The sequence below is a fragment of the Heptranchias perlo genome, unplaced genomic scaffold (genome assembly GCF_035084215.1).
Source record: "Heptranchias perlo isolate sHepPer1 unplaced genomic scaffold, sHepPer1.hap1 HAP1_SCAFFOLD_301, whole genome shotgun sequence".
Taxonomy (NCBI): domain Eukaryota; kingdom Metazoa; phylum Chordata; class Chondrichthyes; order Hexanchiformes; family Hexanchidae; genus Heptranchias; species Heptranchias perlo.
The window spans coordinates 149,747-156,081 of NW_027139313.1; positions in this window are offsets into that span (position 1 = coordinate 149,747).

Sequence of the window (6,335 nt, forward strand, 5' to 3'; positions counted from 1 at the left end):
CCAACGACACCTTTGATTGGTGTGATGGTGTCCCAGCCTAATATAAGATATGCGATTTGAGAACCTCTCATTCACTACTCACCTGACGAAGGACGAAAGCTCCGAAAGCTTGTGATTTTAAAATAAAATTGTTGGACTATAACCTGGTGTTGTAAGATTCCTTGCTTTTTAAAGAGACAGTAATATTCACACGGACTTTTTAAAGAGACAGTAACATTCACACAGGCTTTTTAAAGAGACAGTGACATTTAAATGGGCTTTTTAAAGTGACAGTAATAGTCACATATGCTTTTTAAACAGACAGTGACATTCACACGGGCTTTTTAAACAGACAGTAACATTCACACAGGCTTTTTAAAGAGACAGTAACATTCACACAGGCTTTTTAAAGAGACAGTAACAGTCACATGGGCTTTTTAAAGAGACAGTAACAGTCACATGGGCTTTTTAAAGAGACAGTAACATTCACATGGGCTTTTTAAAGAGACAGTAACAGTCACATGGGCTTTTTAAAGAGACAGTAACAGTCACATGGGCTTTTTAAAGAGACAGTAACAGTCACACGGGCTTTTTAAAGAGACAGTAACATTCACACAGGCTTTTTAAAGAGACAGTAACATTCACACAGGCTTTTTAAAGAGACAGTAACAGTCACACGGGCTTTTTAAAGATACAGTAACAGTCACACGAGCTTTTTAAAGATTCATTAACATTTAAACAGGTTTTTTAAAGAGACAGTAATATTCACACAGGCTTTTTAAAGAGACAGTAATATTCACATAGGCTTTTTAAAGAGACAGTAATATTCACAGGGGCTTCTTAAAGAGACAGTAATATTCACAGGGGCTTTTTAAAGAGACAGTAATATTCACAGGGGCTTCTTAAAGAGACAGTAATATTCACAGGGGCTTTTTAAAGAGACAGTAATATTCACACAGGCTTTTGAAAGAGACAGTAATATTCACACGGGCTTTTTAAGGAGACAGTAATATTCACACGGGCTTTTTAAAGAGACAGTAATATTCACACAGGCTTTTGAAAGAGACAGTAATATTCACACAGGCTTTTGAAAGAGACAGTGACATTTAAATGGGCTTTTCAAAGAGACAGTGACATTCACACGGGCTTTTTAAAGAGACAATAATATTCACACGGGCTTTTTAAAGAGACATTAACATTTAAACAGGCTTTTTAAAGAGACAGTAACTTTAACACGGGCTTTTTAAAGAGACTGTAATAGTCACACGGGCTTTTTAAAGAGACATTGACATTTAAACAGGCTTTTTGAAGAGACAGTAACATTCGCACAGGCTTTTTGAAGAGACAGTGACATTCACACAGGCTTTTTAAGGCGACAGTAATAGTCACATGGGCTTTTTAAAGAGACAGTAATATTCAAACGGGCTTTTTAAAGAGACAGTGACATTTAAATGGGCTTTTGAAAGAGACAGTAATATTCACATGGGCTTTTTAAAGAGACAGTAACATTCACACGGGCTTTTTAAGGAGACAGTAATATTCACATGGGCTTTTTAAGGAGACAGTAATATTCACACGGGCTTTTTAAAGAGACATTAACATTTTAACAGGTTTTTTAAAGAGACAGTAATATTCACACAGGCTTTTTAAAGAGATAGTAATATTCACAGGGGCTTTTTAAAGAGACAGTAATATTCACAGGGGCTTCTTAAAGAGACAGTAATATTCACACAGGCTTTTTAAAGAGACAGTAATATTCACAGGGGCTTTTTAAAGAGACAGTAATATTCACACAGGCTTTTTAAAGAGACAGTAATATTCACACGGGCTTTTTAAAGAGACAGTGATATTCACATGGGCTTTTTATAGAGACAGTAATATTCACACAGGCTTTTTAAAGAGACAGTGATATTCACATGGGCTTTTTAAAGAGACTGTAATATTGACACGGGCTTTTTTAAGAGACTGTAATATTCACACGGTCTTTTTAAAGAGACTGTAATATTCACAGGGGCTTCTTAAAGAGACAGTAATATTCACACAGGCTTTTTAAAGAGACAGTAATATTCACAGGGGCTTTTTAAAGAGACAGTAATATTCACACAGGCTTTTTAAAGAGACAGTAATATTCACACGGGCTTTTTAAAGAGACAGTGATATTCACATGGGCTTTTTATAGAGACAGTAATATTCACACAGGCTTTTTAAAGAGACAGTGATATTCACATGGGCTTTTTAAAGAGACTGTAATATTGACACGGGCTTTTTTAAGAGACTGTAATATTCACACGGGCTTTTTAAAGAGACTGTAATATTGACACGGGCTTTTTAAAGAGACAGTAATATTCACACGGACTTTTTAAAGAGACAGTAACATTCACACAGGCTTTTTAAAGAGACAGTGACATTTAAATGGGCTTTTTAAAGTGACAGTAATAGTCACATATGCTTTTTAAACAGACAGTGACATTCACACGGGCTTTTTAAACAGACAGTAACATTCACACAGGCTTTTTAAAGAGACAGTAACATTCACACAGGCTTTTTAAAGAGACAGTAACATTCACATGGGCTTTTTAAAGAGACAGTAACAGTCACATGGGCTTTTTAACGAGACAGTAACAGTCACACGGGCTTTTTAAAGAGACAGTAACATTCACACAGGCTTTTGAAAGAGACAGTAACATTCACACAGGCTTTTTAAAGAGACAGTAACAGTCACACGGGCTTTTTAAAGATACAGTAACAGTCACACGAGCTTTTTAAAGATTCATTAACATTTAAACAGGTTTTTTAAAGAGACAGTAATATTCACACAGGCTTTTTAAAGAGACAGTAATATTCACATAGGCTTTTTAAAGAGACAGTAATATTCACAGGGGCTTCTTAAAGAGACAGTAATATTCACAGGGGCTTTTTAAAGAGACAGTAATATTCACAGGGGCTTCTTAAAGAGACAGTAATATTCACAGGGGCTTTTTAAAGAGACAGTAATATTCACACAGGCTTTTGAAAGAGACAGTAATATTCACACGGGCTTTTTAAGGAGACAGTAATATTCACACGGGCTTTTTAAAGAGACAGTAATATTCACACAGGCTTTTGAAAGAGACAGTAATATTCACACAGGCTTTTGAAAGAGACAGTGACATTTAAATGGGCTTTTCAAAGAGACAGTGACATTCACACAGGCTTTTTAAAGAGACAATAATATTCACATGGGCTTTTTAAAGAGACATTAACATTTAAACAGGCTTTTTAAAGAGACAGTAACTTTAACACGGGCTTTTTAAAGAGACTGTAATAGTCACACGGGCTTTTTAAAGAGACATTGACATTTAAACAGGCTTTTTGAAGAGACAGTAACATTCGCACAGGCTTTTTGAAGAGACAGTGACATTCACACAGGCTTTTTAAGGCGACAGTAATAGTCACATGGGCTTTTTAAAGAGACAGTAATATTCAAACGGGCTTTTTAAAGAGACAGTGACATTTAAATGGGCTTTTGAAAGTGACAGTAATATTCACATGGGCTTTTTAAAGAGACAGTAATATTCACACGGGCTTTTTAAGGAGACAGTAATATTCACACGGGCTTTTTAAAGAGACATTAACATTTTAACAGGTTTTTTAAAGAGACAGTAATATTCACACAGGCTTTTTAAAGAGACAGTAATATTCACAGGGGCTTTTTAAAGAGACAGTAATATTCACAGGGGCTTCTTAAAGAGACAGTAATATTCACACAGGCTTTTTAAAGAGACAGTAATATTCACAGGGGCTTTTTAAAGAGACAGTAATATTCACACAGGCTTTTTGAAGAGACAGTAATATTCACACGGGCTTTTTAAAGAGACAGTAATATTCACACAGGCTTTTTAAAGCGACAGTAATATTCACACAGACACTGTGCTCATGTTTTCCCAGCCCCAATGGAGGGGATTCACCGGCACACAACACATCCCACCGACTCACAGTTCCAGCCCCACAATCTCAGCACCGGCTGTACTGGGAACACACAGCTCACAGGAGGGAGGATTCAGTGGGGAATTGAGGGGAATCTGATCTCCCTTCTGTACATTAAACTGTTGCTCCCTGTTCACTCTGAATTCACCAACACTCCCTCCGGACCCGGGTCTGAGACTCGGACCAATTCCGAGCTGTGAGGAGGGAAGAGGAGCAGGAACTCGACCCTCGAATCCCTCACACTGAACCCGGACTGAGGAAACAGCACCGGGAAATAAAGGGTCAAATCATCAAATAAAGGCTTAAATCACCAAATAAAGGGTCAAATCAACAAATAAAGGGTTAAATCAACAAATAAAGGGTCAAATCAACAAATAAAGGGTCAAATCATCAAATAAAGGGTCAAATCAACAAATAAAGGGTCAAATCATCAAATAAAGTGTCAAATCATCAAATAAAGGGTCAAATCATCAAATAAAGGGTCAAATCATCAAATAAAGGCTCAAATCAACAAATAAAGGGTCAAATCATCAAATAAAGGGTCAAATCAACAAATAAAGGGTCAAATCATCAAATAAAGTGTCAAATCATCAAATAAAGGGTCAAATCATCAAATAAAGTGTCAAATAATCAAATAAAGGCTCAAATCAACAAATAAAGGCTCAAATCAACAAATAAAGGGTCAAATCAACAAATAAAGGGTCAAATCATCAAATAAAGTGTCAAATCAACAAATAAAGGATCAAATCAACAAATAAAGTGTCAAATCAACAAATAAAGTGTCAAATCAACAAATAAAGGGTCAAATCAACAAATAAAGGGTCAAATCATCAAATAAAGGGTCAAATCAACAAATAAAGGGTCAAATCATCAAATAAAGGATCAAATCATCAAATAAAGGGTCAAATCATCAAATAAAGGGTCAAATCAACAAATAAAGGGTCAAATCAACAAATAAAGTGTCAAATCAACAAATAAAGTGTCAAATCAACAAATAAAGGGTCAAATCAACAAATAAAGTGTCAAATCAACAAATAAAGGGTCAAATCAACAAATAAAGGGTCAAATCATCAAATAAAGGGTCAAATCAACAAATAAAGGGTCAAATCATCAAATAAAGTGTCAAATCATCAAATAAAGGGTCAAATCATCAAATAAAGTGTCAAATCATCAAATAAAGGGTCAAATAATCAAATAAAGGCTCAAATCAACAAATAAAGGCTCAAATCAACAAATAAAGGGTCAAATCAACAAATAAAGGGTCAAATCATCAAATAAAGTGTCAAATCAACAAATAAAGGATCAAATCAACAAATAAAGTGTCAAATCAACAAATAAAGTGTCAAATCAACAAATAAAGGGTCAAATCAACAAATAAAGGGTCAAATCATCAAATAAAGGGTCAAATCAACAAATAAAGGGTCAAATCATCAAATAAAGGGTCAAATCATCAAATAAAGGGTCAAATCATCAAATAAAGGGTCAAATCAACAAATAAAGGGTCAAATCAACAAATAAAGGGTCAAATCATCAAATAAAGTGTCAAATCAACAAATAAAGTGTCAAATCAACAAATAAAGGGTCAAATCATCAAATAAAGGGTCAAATCAACAAATAAAGGGTCAAATCATCAAATAAAGGGTCAAATCAACAAATAAAGGGTTAAATCATCAAATAAAGGGTCAAATCAACAAATAAAGGGTCAAATCAACAAATAAAGGGTCAAATCATCAAATAAAGGGTCAAATCAACAAATAAAGGGTCAAATCAACAAATAAAGGGTCAAATCATCAAATAAAGGGTCAAATCATCAAATAAAGGATCAAATCAACAAATAAAGGGTCAAATCAACAAATAAAGGGTCAAATCAACAAATAAAGGGTCAAATCATCAAATAAAGGGTCAAATCATCAAATAAAGGGTCAAATCATCAAATAAAGGATCAAATCAACAAATAAAGGGTCAAATCAACAAATAAAGGGTCAAATCAACAAATAAAGGGTCAAATCATCAAATAAAGGGTCAAATCATCAAATAAAGGATCAAATCAACAAATAAAGGGTCAAATCAACAAATAAAGGGTCAAATCAACAAATAAAGGGTCAAATCATCAAATAAAGGGTCAAATCATCAAATAAAGGGTCAAATCATCAAATAAAGGATCAAATCAACAAATAAAGGGTCAAATCATCAAATAAAGGATCAAATCATCAAATAAAGGGTCAAATCAACAAATAAAGGGTCAAATCAACAAATAAAGGGTCAAATCAACAAATAAAGGGTTAAATAGAAATTCCTGATCCCGGTTGAAGATTATAAACAAACCTGGGAATATTCCCGCTCTCCCCCTGATCACAGTCCGCTGCTCGATGGCGGCGCGGGGGGGGAGC